Genomic DNA, 13,773 nt, shown 5'->3' on the forward strand with positions numbered 1-13,773 from the left:
TAGAAACAAAGCACATGAGGCAACATATCAAAGTGAGCCATGTCTGCCTGCTTACTACTGATTTACTAATCCTCAGCACAGAGCACTATGTGCATGTAAGCAGTCAGCATCTGTGGAACAAATGAACAAGCCAGGATGGGTAGAGAAAAGAAGTGAACAGGATTACTGGGAAAGAGAAAAAGGTATAATCCCCAAAGACAGTTACTCAGCCAATAAAATAAGTAGTATTAGACATATTGTTGTCTAATAGATATGTATTTCGTCTAGTGTCTACTGACATATGTATTTTGTCAACTATATTAATGATTTTGCAACGTTGTCACTTGCCTAAATATGTTATAGTAGGAGAAGAGGGCTCCCTAATAGGAGAATGCCAAATGCTTTGTTTTAACTATGCATGAATAATTTAAAGTTTGATTTAGGCACTCTGGGCTGGGACATGAATAAGAAGATCTTTCAAGTTCTTATTAAACTCGATAATAAAAAAAATAAACTTGATAATCATATTGTGAAGGTACAGGGTTGATGATTTACTCAGCTAATGTTCTCACAGAAAACATGTTCAGACACATCTAAATTATACTTCAATATTCTCTAGGGTTATCAGGGTGCTAACTGAAGACAAACTTAGCTCACCCTGCTTAGGATCTACCAGATCTCCAGTGTTGGGATGCAGAGGCCCTCCTTTTGCCACATCCCAATCTGTATCAAATTATCTCAAAAGGGATTCCAATTTCTAAAAGGTTTTTAGAGAAATATTCTTTTAAATTAGCTCTAGAAAATCCCTTGCATTTAACCCTCTGGGAGAGGTGGAAAGGAGATATCAGTCATTAAACCTATCAAGCTTGGAAAAGCTTGCATGAACGTATTAGAAAAGAGAAGACTGCAAATTGAAACAGCCAGAAAGTGGGGGAGGGGTTGAAGTAAATAAAGACAAGAATAAAAGAAGATGGCAGGCAAAAGGAAGACACGTGAAGTAGCCATGGAAATGAGATACAAACACAGTGGACAACCCTCCTCACACGGCAGCTCTGTGACGTAGCTCTGCAAGGAGACAGGAGACAAATGGGACTTCGTGTTTACTTTATCTTTCCCTTTCCTAAATCCCATTCCTAAATCTGGCTTTAATAACCCTCATCTCAAGGGGAAAACATTGCACTACAGGCCTTCTTTTAGTTGTTAGAATCTTCAAGCCAGTTTGCTGAGATCCAGCCATGGTGCTAAGCCTCTGGGTGACCACAGTGGAGGAAACCAAGCTTGTTGCTTGGTCTGGGGAACGGTGCTTTGGTTCTGGCTTAGTGTCCTGTTCAGTACAGAACATTCTTTTTCTGAATTGGGACTGCAACACCCTGAAAGCTCAGAGCCACAGTCTGAGCCGAAGCAGCAGCCCCTTGAGCAAGGCTTTCAGGACCCCTGCTCATTTGAACGTGCATCCTTTGTCTTCTCTTCTTCCAAATTAATGTCTTCGAAATCACTTTCAAAACTAGCTCCTGCTACAGGGCTCAGCTGGGGTGACTGGCCCAGGGCAAGGCAACACGGGTGATCCCAGTATTCAAAGAACTCCCACTTTGTTCTGTTGCACACATTCCTCTCCTTTCCTCTTCAGTCCCACACAGAATCCCATGTTGTATTCCAGGAAATAGTTCACAGGCATTTCCATTAAATTTAGGGAGCAGCTCCTTTGTTTCTGGTAAGGTATATTTCCAGATAAGTAGTTTTAGCTCCATCAATATATATGTATATTTAAATCCAGGTTCTTACAATTCAAATCCTTTGTGATGTTTGATTATAATCCCTCCTCCTCTTAATAAACATTCTGAAAAGGCTGCCTTCCTTAACCTCAAAAACAGGGAGGGCCTTTGCGTATAACCTACAGAGTTTCATAACCTATTTAATTAGGCTCTAATCCAGCATCCACAACCCCCAGTCAGCTTGGCCTTTTTTCCACACACACAGATGCCAGAATTATCTTAGAGTATTTTACACACGTGCTGAAATATCTGGAAGGGAACACTCATACCTGCAGGAGAACAGTCAGGACAAATTGAGTACACTTGCTCCTCTATATCCTAAAGGGACTGTCCTTGTCCAGGGTTTCCCCTTCACATTTTCCATGGGAAAAAAAAAGAGAGAGAGAACAAGGAATTTTATTGCCTACTTAAAAAAATGGGTGGCACAGTCTCACATTCGAAAGGAGAAGACAAAAGTCAGCTATTCTTGAATGCCTGCTATGCACAGGATATTGGTGCTAGATATTTTGCCTATGCTTTTTTCATCGAATCCTTGCAATACCTATATAAGGAAAATATACCTATTTCTATTTTATAGATGATGGAACTGCAACATTGAGATGTTGAATTCTATCTCATTCTACCACATTATGTTGTATTACCTCTTTTGGTCGCCAGGCTATTCATATAACACCCAAACAAGTAGCAATGACAGCCCTAAGGACTTAAATCTGGTCCTGCTTTGGCTGGTGATTCCAAAAATCATATGTCAATGAGAAGGTAGCCACATTTTCTTCTTCTGAACTAAGCAAGGTCACAGGACAGCTGCATTGCCTGAAACCATGCGCTGAGGCTGCAAGGGCCACAGGTATTGGGTCAGACAGCTGTATCTGGGTCCTAGTTAGAGCCATGTGACCTCGGGTAAGTGTGGGACCCTGTTGGCTATGTGACCTTGGGGTTGTTTATGCATTTATTCATTCATTCATCTATTTATTCTATAATACTTATTGAGCATCTACTATGAGCAAGGCATTGTTTTAGATGTTGAAAGAAAATAGCAGGGAACAAAACAACTCAGCTCTCACAGAGCATACATACTCAAGGAATGTAAAACATGCCTCTACTTTCTCCCTGTGTGAAATGGGGGTGATATCATCTCCCTCATGAAGTTCTATTGAAGATTAAGTAAGTTAATATATACAGGACTTGCCATAGTAACAGGCATACAGAAAGCACTCAGTTGATGTCAGTCATTCTTGTTATTTCAAAATGAAAATTTTTCTCTCTGGCACAAATTGAACCAAAATCAACATACGTGATGACAGTGGGACTTTTAGTATATAGCGATGGGGTAAGGGGTAGGGAACAATTGTCCCCAAAAGTACCAAGAGTAATTTCCTGTCACATTTAGTTGAGACTGGAGAGCTCTAATGTGAGTTGCTTGACTATCACTCATTTAAACACTAATGGAAATGTCAGGCTGAATTGAGAGTCTCGTTTCCCTGCAAATTTCAGCATACAAAGTGGACCTGGGGTTTATTTTTGCCTAGTACAAAAAAAATCCAAGTCTCTTTAGAGAAAGCTAAGTGCAGGTGTTGCAGTAATTATTTTAAATAATGCAAGCATAAGAGGGAGAGCTTTTCTACAATACCTTCTGAAAATTAGACATTTTTTTCCTCTATTTTTCAGAAAATTGGAGCTGTGTCTAATCTGCTTTATAAGCTTCAGGAGCTAAAAGGAATACATGGAACAGTGATTTCACTGGCTAACAGCTTCCTAGCCATTTCAAGGACTCTATAGTCAAGACAGCATTAGGAGAGTGTAGGAGTCCATCCAAGTTACAGATAATCAACTTCCTGAAGTCAGGTTGGGACACTGGCAAGAAATGAGCCATGGCAACAAAAAATTTATTAGTCTTCCCCACATCTCTACTACTACTATGATGTATCTTTCTGACAGCCTAAGCATGATCCCAATCTCTCCCTTTGATTGCAAACTTTGGAATTAAAAATCTCTATCTTTTGTTCAGTTTATTTCTGAGAATATTTTTGATGTTCTTGATCAAAAAAAATGTTTGATTAAATGTTTGTTTCATTTCAAACCTATTCATTAGAATTTCAAAAAAAGAAAGAAAATATCAAAACAAACCCTTTCATTTAACCTCTATCTCAAAGAAAATATTGATTGACTGATCATCTATCTTTGGTTCAGGATTAGCAAATTGGTTGGTGGTTATGGTTTTTGATACAAGTTGCAGTTTGCATTAAATGCCTGCCCAAAGGTTCTAAAAACACTCAGAAATGAAGTGAAACCTGCATACAAACTATGAGGGAAGGACATAAGTAAATTATTCAGAAGACATTTTTCTACCAAATATTCCTAATAATAAACAACCTGGTTATAACTTAATGGTGATATGGTATTTCCATTCACAAGAATTCCTTTACTTCTTATACAAAGGAATGCAACTATGATTTTCCTATCTTCTCAGAAGTCCCCAGTATAGAGCCAAGAGTTTCATGCAGTTTTCTGATGTCTGTAGGCCCGACACTCCAGAGGTAGAAACTATTTGGCTCAGACTTGGGGAAGCCTGCAGACCTCACTCTAAAGGGATTTAGAAAGATTATTTTAGCTGACTATGCATCTCTTTTGACAATTTGACAGTTATTAGTTTCTTGACTGGAAATCAATGTTATATTGATTTTCTACCTATCTGTTTTCTGAGTTACAGGGGGATGTTCATGGGAGTCAGCTCACTTCTTAACTAACTCCCAGGAGCACTAACTACATGTCATAGGCACCAGCATCTGGAAGCCAGCTGGTCTGCTCCTTTGAGGGGGAGGATCAAAAATCACTGGATTATTCTCTATGGATGTGTGTGTGATACTATTCCCTAGCTTCCCTGCCAGTGTTCCCCCCCAAAAATATCCCAGCACTTTAACAACATGTAAGAGGAAAGGGAAAATATTGAACATGAAATCCTAGGAGGTCAGCTTAATTTAAGCCATGTCTCTGCCCATAAACGGAAACTGTAAATACATAATAGAAATTAAACACAAAGAATGACTATTTACCCAGGAAATGTACACTCAGATATTTGCCGAGGGTGAAAAATAAAGATGTGATTTTTTTTTCCCTACAGCTTAAGAAGGCGTCACAGGTTTTTCAGGGTGACCTTTAGAAGTCAATATCACAGAGGGCAGCTACCAGGCTGAGCCCGAAAATAGACTTTGAGTCTATTGTCCTATAGTAAACTCTTCCAATGTCATGGATGACAAAAGGACTGATCCCAGCTTTGAGGCTGGGCAACCTAGCTCCAGAGCCTAACTCCAGCCATGCATGTAGAAGAGGCTCTGTGGTATCAGAAGACCTGAGACTGAGTTCTTACTGTGATCTTAGATAGGTCACTTAGCCTTTCTTGGGGTGAAATTAGATAAGGTTTGTGGCAGAATCTGTGCGCCAGGTTTCCCAGGAATCCCAAATCAGGATTCAGGGTTTGATTGTGCATAGGAACTGGGAAATCTGGTGATTACAAGTCTATTTCATGAATTGATATTCATACAAGTAAGAGGTAATTATGAACTTGTACAAGAAGGTAGATGGGGATGGAGAAGGAAAATAGGATTATGGTGAGGATAGTATATCTAATCGCCAGCCCAAAGCTTATTGGGTCAAAGGCTGAAGCTGAGGAATTGTTTTATTTTCAACTTCAATTTTATGAGGCCTGAGACCTACTCATGAGCATATGTAGAAACACCTGGGAAGTTCGAGAAATACCAGGAGCAAAGTGAGAAAGAAGAAGATGATGATTGGGATACTGGGCACTATGTTTGTAGAGGATCTGATCCAGGGAATTTGGGTAAAAATCTTAACATGACTTTGCTTCTCCAAACATAAAAGGCCATTAATCCTCACAGTAGGATAAGGAGGTAAATATTATCCCATTTACCCCATTTCTGAGCTTCAAAGAGTTTAGAGAGATGGGTGAAGTTAGTGCTATTACGTGTGTAAAATGTTTTGAACTAAAGTTTTACTAAAGAATGACTGTCCTTTCTGGCATATCACACCACCTTTAAGCCTCATATTCTATTCCTTTGCCTATTCATGGCTGTAAAATACCTAAAGCAAACCAGCAACAAGCAAGGATGCTCCACTGGTTTTAGATACAACACAATTAATAGCATCAAAAAGAGGGTTAGTAGCATTTGGGGCTGAAAACAACCCAGGCATAAAAATCAGGAAGCTTAAGTCTTCATACTCTGTATAAACTCTTTTCTTGGGTTCACAAGAAAACAGAATGGATATTCAGAGTGAGATTCCTCTCTCACTGGTCTTCCGAAAGTCAAACAGTTTCTTTATCTAACTCTGCTTTCCCTGGGAGAATGGCTCAGTTACTGTAGCTCTGGCACTTCTTGTTTGAGATTTAAGTTGTTGCGGCCAGCCTTGGTGGGCCACGGAGCAGCAATGGAGAGCGGCTCTCCCAAAAAAGCAGTTTCAACTGCTTTTAATGTGGCGACCTTAGGTTGTAAAGGAAAATCTCATAGAAGGTGTGATTCTCTCTAGCAGTTTTAGTTTTAGCTCAGGTCATATCTGAGATGCCTGGATTTCTTAAACCCTCAGTAGACCCACAAATCTTGATTTTCTTGGAAGAAATTTCAGTCATATATAGTTGATCAACTACAGAGCCTTCGCATGTTTTGGAGATAGAGCATGTGGTTGCATGGGACCAACATCTCCTATCTTGTGATATTAAGTCAGCTCTGCCTGAGGAAATCATTAAGCCTTTTTATTTTAGAAAAAAGTTTATATATATATGTGTATATATATATCATATATTCTATATTGCATATAATATATTGTATATCGTATATATTATATATATAATTGACTCAAAAGTTAGTCTTTCTATTTATGTTTGTTCATCTCTTCATATTTATGGAGAGTGCTTTACATTTTCACATCCATTTTTACAAAGTGCTTTTACATCATTTTCTCATTGATTCTCACCAGTTCTCTGTGGTTTTGAAAAGGCAGATAAGACTGTCCCTCCACTTTACAGATGTGGATATTTGAGTCCAAGAAAGTTTAACTGACATGATGAGTCTTAAGGCTAACAAATGGCAGAGGTATTATGACTTCTTATTCTATGCACTGATTCAGATTTATTTACCTATCACTACAAAACAAACAACGCCAAACTTAATGCTTACAGATTCAGAGGATCAGGAATTTGGATAGGGTACAGGGGGGATGACCTATCTCTGCTCCTCAATGTCTGGGGCTCCAACTAGGCAGAATAGCTGGGAGTGACTAAAATCACTGGGGTTGGAATCATCTGGAAGCTTCTTTACTCACATGGCTAGTACCTGGGCAAGCATAGCTACAACACTCATCTGGGACTATAAACCAGAATACCTACATGCCATGGCATCTCCATGTGGCTTGGATTCCTCACACTATGGCATCTGTGTATTGAGGAGCATCCCAATAGTGAATATCTAGAAGAAGAGTATATCAGGAGAGTTAGGCAAAAGCTGTCTGTTAGTGACAAATGAGTCATTAAGCCTAGATTCAATAGAAGGAGACTCTCAGTGAAGTGGCAAGGTCAGAATCAGAATACATGGGATGGGAGATACTGTTGTAGCTATCTTTGAAAAATAGTTTTCCACAGTAAGCACAAATATATTTCCTACACATATAACATGGGATGAAAGAGAAATGTATCTGAAAGAGGGCTATGTTATGAAATAAATAATCAAATATTAAAAGCTTTCCTACAGATCAACAATAATAGATAAGGAAATAAAGTAGAAAAAATGGGGATGCCTGGCTGGCTCAGCGGTTAAGCACCTGTCTTTGGCCCAGAGCATGATTCTGGAGTCCCAGGATCGAGTACCACATCAGGCTCCCTGCACGAAGCCTGCTTCTCTCTCTGCCTGTGTCTCTGCCTCTTTTTCTCACACACAAATAAAATCTTTAAAAAAAGTGGAAAAATGCTAAATTTATATCAGCACAAAATATAAAAGAATTTAGAAAAAAAGTAACAAAAATTATACGGTACTCGTATGAAGAAAATCTTAAGTATTCTGAAACAGATTTAAAAACTAGAATAGGGGATCCCTGGGTGGCACAGCAGTTTGGCGCCTGCCTTTGGCCCAGGGCGCGATCCTGGAGACCCAGGATCGAATCCCACGTCAGGCTCCCGGTGCATGGAGCCTGCTTCTCCCTCTGCCTGTGTCTCTGCCCCTCTCTCTCTCTCTGTGACTATCATAAATAAATAAAATCTTAAAAAAAAAAAAACTAGAATAAATGAAGAAAAATATATTGTTTCCTCATAGTGTCATTTCTGACCAAACTCAATATATCATGTTCTTCAGTATTTTTTTGGTTATAAGTGTAATTTAATTGCAAGAAAAAGCTCAACATAGAATTATATGAATTCAATAATATTAATGTGAAGTTACCATATGTAAGAATGAAAGTACTAGAATAGACAATAGCCTTATATTATAAAGGAATTCAAAGCCCATCAGATGTGAAAAATGTTATGAAGTTTCAATAATTTAAATAAAATAACTTTTTATAGTTAATTGGATAAGCATATGCTCAAGACAGTCCCAGGTTACATCTCTTGTCTAAGTATAATTATAATTCCTTTTACTCTCAAAGCATCCTTGTTTAAATGATGAACTATATGGCCATCCTACAATTAATACTTAGCTTTACTCTCTTCTCAAGCCTCACTGAAATAACAATAAATATATTTTTTTAAATATTAGTCACATGGTCCAAGAGAAGAAAAGGATGGATAAATGAATGGATGGATAGATGGAAGGATGGATGGATATATGGAGGGAGAGATTGATGGACAGATGGATAGATGGAAGGGATAGATGAGTGGATAAGTACATAGGTAGGTAGACAGATAGGTATATGGGTGGACATACAGGTAGTTGTGTAGATATATAGATAATAAGTGAATTGATCATTCAATCAATAACCAACCAATAACAAGAGATCAAATAGTGATGTGTAGATTTGGTGAGAATTAAAGCTGGATGTGAGGATCAAGTTACTTTGGCTGTATGGGGAGGAACTCTCTGGAAGAGATTAAATTTTAGTTGTGATTTGAATGGGAAGAAGCAAGTCATTCTAAGAGCTGGGAGAGATGCTTTCTGTTCAGGAACAATAATTAGTGCAAAGCCCATAAGCTAAGACTAAACTTAGCTTGCTCGAGTAACTTAATGCCTATGTAGCTGAAGCACTGTACCCATAAAAAATGAAGTCTGAAAGGTACGCCAGACCACTTAGAGCTCTGCAAGCAAGATTACGAAGCATGAATTTCACTCTAAATGTGATGTGAAGCAATTAAAGAATTTTAAGAAGAGGAGTAATATCTGACACACATTTTTAAATGGAACAGGTATGGAGAATGAGCTGCGGAGATGCAAGAGTGGAAGCTGGCTACTCAGGACTGTTGCAGTGGTCTTAGCAAGAGGCAATAGTATCTTAGGCAGGAACAAGAGAAAGAAAGGTGAAGAGAAGGGTTTGGATTTGGGAGGAAGAGTCAATAGGACTTGCAGAAGATCAGTGAATGTGACTGCATAGGAATGTAAAACTTGTATATTAAAAGGGCCATCAACAGGATGCCTGGGTGGCTCAGTGGGTTAAGCGGCTGCCTTTGGCTCAGGTCATGATATCTAGGTCCTGGGTTTGAACCTTGCATTGGGCTTCCTGCTCAGTGGGGAGCCTGCTTCTCCCTCTCTCTCTGCCTCTGCCTCTCCCTTTGCTTGTGTGTTTTCTCTCTAATTAATTAATTAAATCTTTTAAAAAGAGCGCTATAAACAAAGTCAAAAGTTAAATGACAAATTAAGAGAAAATATGTGTAACATTAGTATAATAAAGGGCTAAGATAAAATATATTTGGTGTGTATAAAAAAGATTAATATCAAAAATATATAATGAAGCTATACATCAATAAAAGATAAGCTACCCAATAGAAAAGTGTGCTACACTATAAACAGATAATTTATAGAAAAGTTACAAAGGGAAATAACATATACAAAATATTCAAAATGCTCCCAATAAAGACTTAAAATATTGGGACGCCTGAGTGGGTCAGCAATTGAGCGTCTGCCTTCAGCTCAGGCATCCCAGGATCCGAGATCGAGTGCCACATCCGGCTCCATGTGGAGAGCCTGCTTCTCCCTCTACCTGTGTCTCTGACTCTCTCTGTGTCTCTCATGAATAAATAAATAAATCTTTTTTAAAAAAGGCTTAAAATATCACTTCAGTTTTTCTGATTAGAAAAAAATTGAAAGTTGTGAAATTGAAAATTAAAAATATACAAGTTTAGGGCGCCTGGGTGGCTCAGTGGTTGAGCAACTGTCTTTGGCTTATGTTGTGATCCATGGGTTCTGGGATCGAGTTCCACATCAGGCTCCCTGCAGCGAGCCTGTTTCTCCCTCTGCCTATATCTCTAACTCTCTCTGTCTCTCTCATGAATAAATAAATAAAATCTTAAAAAAAAATAAAAAAATACAAGTTTATTCTGTAAGAGTTGAGATTATGAGGAAATACATACTCATATTCTACTAGTGGGAATATAAATAAATATGGAAATTTTGAGGGAAACCTCTATATCTATAAAATTTTTTAATTAACAAAATTGAAAATAAGTATCTAGAGAATTCCTAGAGATGCCCCTTTAGATGTATACATGGAGGTATATAAAAATATTTGTTGCAAGAATATTTGTAATGAGGGAAAGAAGGAAGAAGGAAATCATCTACTTGCCCATTTTTAATGACATCATAAAATATAATGGAGCATATAAATAAAGAATGACATTGATATATATGTACTTACTTGGACATATCTGTATGACATTGTCAGGAGAGGGAAAATCAAGTCATAAAATAGTCTGAGGAATCTGGTTTTATTTATCTGGAGCAAACTAAAGCTGTAGTGAACATATATCGATATATAGAATACTATCTGGTAAGCTCTATGTTAAATGTGTAACAATGGAGCAACAGTGAAGTAGGGAATTAGTTGCTCTTGGTCATGGGAAAGATGATGGGTACAGAAGCACTTTCACTTCTAACTCCATACACTGCTTGAATGTTTCATAGCATCACTTGAGTAATTCTCTTAAAACATTTTTATTTTTTATATATTTTTAAAGATTTTATTTATTCATGAGAGACACACACACACACAGAGAAAGAGAGAGAGAGAGAGGCAGAGACACAGGTAGAGGGAGAAGCAGGCTCCATGCAGGGAGCCTGATATGGGACTCGATCCCGGGACTCCAGGATCACGCCCTGGGCCGAAGGCAGGCACTAAACCGCTGAGCCACCCAGGGATCCACCTCTCTTAAAACATTTTTTTAAAGATTTGTTCATTTTTTAAATAAAACTTAGAGTCTTAGTAATCATTAATGTCTTTGAAATAATTATATCAATACTCTTCTAGGAGCTAAAATGCTAGATAGTTGTGAACCTTTTGAGGGAATTCAAATTTAATAAATCTTGACTGAACGAGGATCACATGCATACAGTTCCACATAGAATCTGGTCAAGTGGCATGAAAGAAGCCCAAAGGAAGGGCTCCAGGGGAAGTGTCCAATGACTTTGCAGGGCAGTGATCTCTAGCCTTTCTGAGTCTCCTTTTCTTTACCAATGAAATAAAGTACTGCCCAAAGCAGCTTTACAAACTCTTTTTTCTTTCTCTTGAACACTTTTAAATCTTCAAAATGAAATCTTCTAAAAAAATCTCACTATTTAAAAAAAAAATCTCACTATTTAAAACTGATGAACACAGCATTTTTCTGGTCAAAGGAAGTCAAGGGCCAGAGCCCCAACCCCTCTACTTTCTGGACATCCATGTGGGCTCCTCCCAGGGTACCTGAGGCCCTGTAGAACCCCTATAGTTTAAAGCCTTTTTATCTCTACGAGGACATCTTTTTTGCTTACTAGGTATAATTTATGAGAGCCAGCCAAACGAAAGCCCCAATGAAGACAGTATGTTGTGTTGGTAGAATATGAGGAGGGACATGAGGAAGGAGAAGCTAAAAAGGGTAGCATCTCTTATGCTGTTAACTCATGTTAGGCATTTCAATACCTCCCTTGGTTTAATCCTCACAATCACCCTGTAATTTTATCCTTATGAGGAACTTAGCCTTTTGAGGAAATGAAGAAACCAGGAGAAAAGGAACTTGCCACAGGTCATACTGATCTAACATTTTAAACAGATTTGCCTAATTATAAAGGTCATACTGGCTAGGCCTGGAGCATCACATCCTACTAGAAGAAAGGAGACACAACTAATAATAGCAAGGCTGAGGGTTTTGGGGGCTGGGGACTGCAGGGGATTCCAGAAGAGAGGAAGTAGAAGGACTGCAACATCAGCTTCCTGTACTTCCAAGTTTTGCCTGGGACGATATCTTCTAACTATCTATCTGAAACCTAAGATTATCACATGTGAAACAAGTTAAGGAAAACATGAAGCAGCGTATAATTTAGCTATTCAATCACATGGTATATTCTAGAATTTGGAGAGCTTTGAGTTATTTCTTAAAAGTGATAATAATTCCTACTACTTTTGTTCTATCCTCTTCAGAGCTGGTAGAGGTAGGGTTGCAGTCAGTGCCTATGGTCAAAGCATCACTATGTGTATCCAGCATGACATACTCACACACATTCATGCTAACAGAATTCCATAAATCTGCCTCTACAGCAGGACCAATTGACCTAAATGCCTACCCTAATAGGTAGGGCTTTTTCTACATGCTAATGATCTGTTTGCTAGTTGTCCCTACTTGTAACCTACCATTGTAAATGTAATTTACATTATTTTCCAGGTAGGTGATTCACAGAACACTCACGTAAGAGCTGAGTCATCTTGGAAGACAGCCCCAAATCTCTCCTGCACAGCAAGCTTTAGAAAAGATCATCCTTTGTGGAATGCAAACAAAATGGCCTCCACTGTTGGTCAATGTTCACAAGAGTTATTATAAATCCTGACATTTTTATACTCAGTTGAATCTAATTGTGTCCTGTCAATAGAGCATCTGCTCACAAATTATGCAGAAGCAGCCTGAGGTACAACTTAAGCCTCCATGTTCCTGTCATATAAAACTGGGAGCACTTTGTCCTCTAAGCTGGAAGGTTAGGCAAGATTTACATTGAATATAGCCATGATAATCAATAACTGATACTCACGCTAGCTAGGATGCACATTTTTCTGAGTCATCACATTCTTCAGTTTGAAGGTGAATAAAATACTGGCATACCCCCAATTCAAATCATTCCTTCAACTGCTATTTATATGAAAGGGAATTTAGAATAGTTAAAAAAAAGAGAAGAATTTACCACGACAGCAAACATAATTTTAATTTTCATATAATTTAAGGAACACTGACAATTTCACAGGACAAACAGCAGATGTGTAGTCGACATGATTTTTTATTCAAAAAAGCAGACAGGAACTGTATCTATTCCTACATTATCCCCCTGGCTACTATGACCTGGCATGCAGTTGTTGCTCAATAAATGTTGATTATGTAATAAATAAGACTTAGCTGTGGGACTTTGAGTAGTATAATATCCACTACTATTTGAAGACAAACTTTAATTTTCCTGTTGAGGTTTAAGTTAGTACTCTCTTGTCCATTGTAGTAGAATGCCCATCATAGATTTTTTACTTTTCCTCTCTAGAGAAAGAAGCTTATAGTGGCCTAATATCCCAATTTGCCATGTCTATGACTAAAGCCCTGATGTAATTATTAATGCTACCCTTTCAGAAATGTCCCAGTTTAGGAAACAAATTTAACAAACTATACAGTCATCTAGAAAAATGCCATAAAATTAACTTTATATCACTGGAGATTGTGCCCTAGGGATAATGATCCTTCCCCAACTAAAAGACTAGCTGTGAACCTTGGAATCACTCTGAAAACTACTTAGAAAATAAAATACCTTTGAATTACTAAGGTATCCTCAGAAGAGAGGTTGCACCATTGTTCTTAGTATGAGGAAAT

At 38.1% G+C, this 13,773-nt stretch overlaps 1 long non-coding RNA gene across 4 annotated transcripts in view; it reads left to right on the forward strand.

Annotated features, from left to right (window-relative positions):
• Window positions 1–13,773, forward strand: part of LOC112650048 (uncharacterized) — a 46,269-nt gene that overhangs the window by 13,119 nt on the left and 19,377 nt on the right. Inside the window, exon 5 of one of the 4 annotated variants that reach the window (XR_003129914.2) lies at window positions 3,420–3,763. The exons of the other annotated variants lie outside the window; for them this stretch is intronic. This is a non-coding gene — a long non-coding RNA (uncharacterized LOC112650048). Of the gene's footprint in view, window positions 1–3,419; window positions 3,764–13,773 lie in introns of those variants that run through there. 4 annotated transcript variants of the gene reach the window in all.

Source organism: Canis lupus, chromosome 11 (genome assembly GCF_003254725.2).
Source record: "Canis lupus dingo isolate Sandy chromosome 11, ASM325472v2, whole genome shotgun sequence".
NCBI classification, from domain to species: domain Eukaryota; kingdom Metazoa; phylum Chordata; class Mammalia; order Carnivora; family Canidae; genus Canis; species Canis lupus.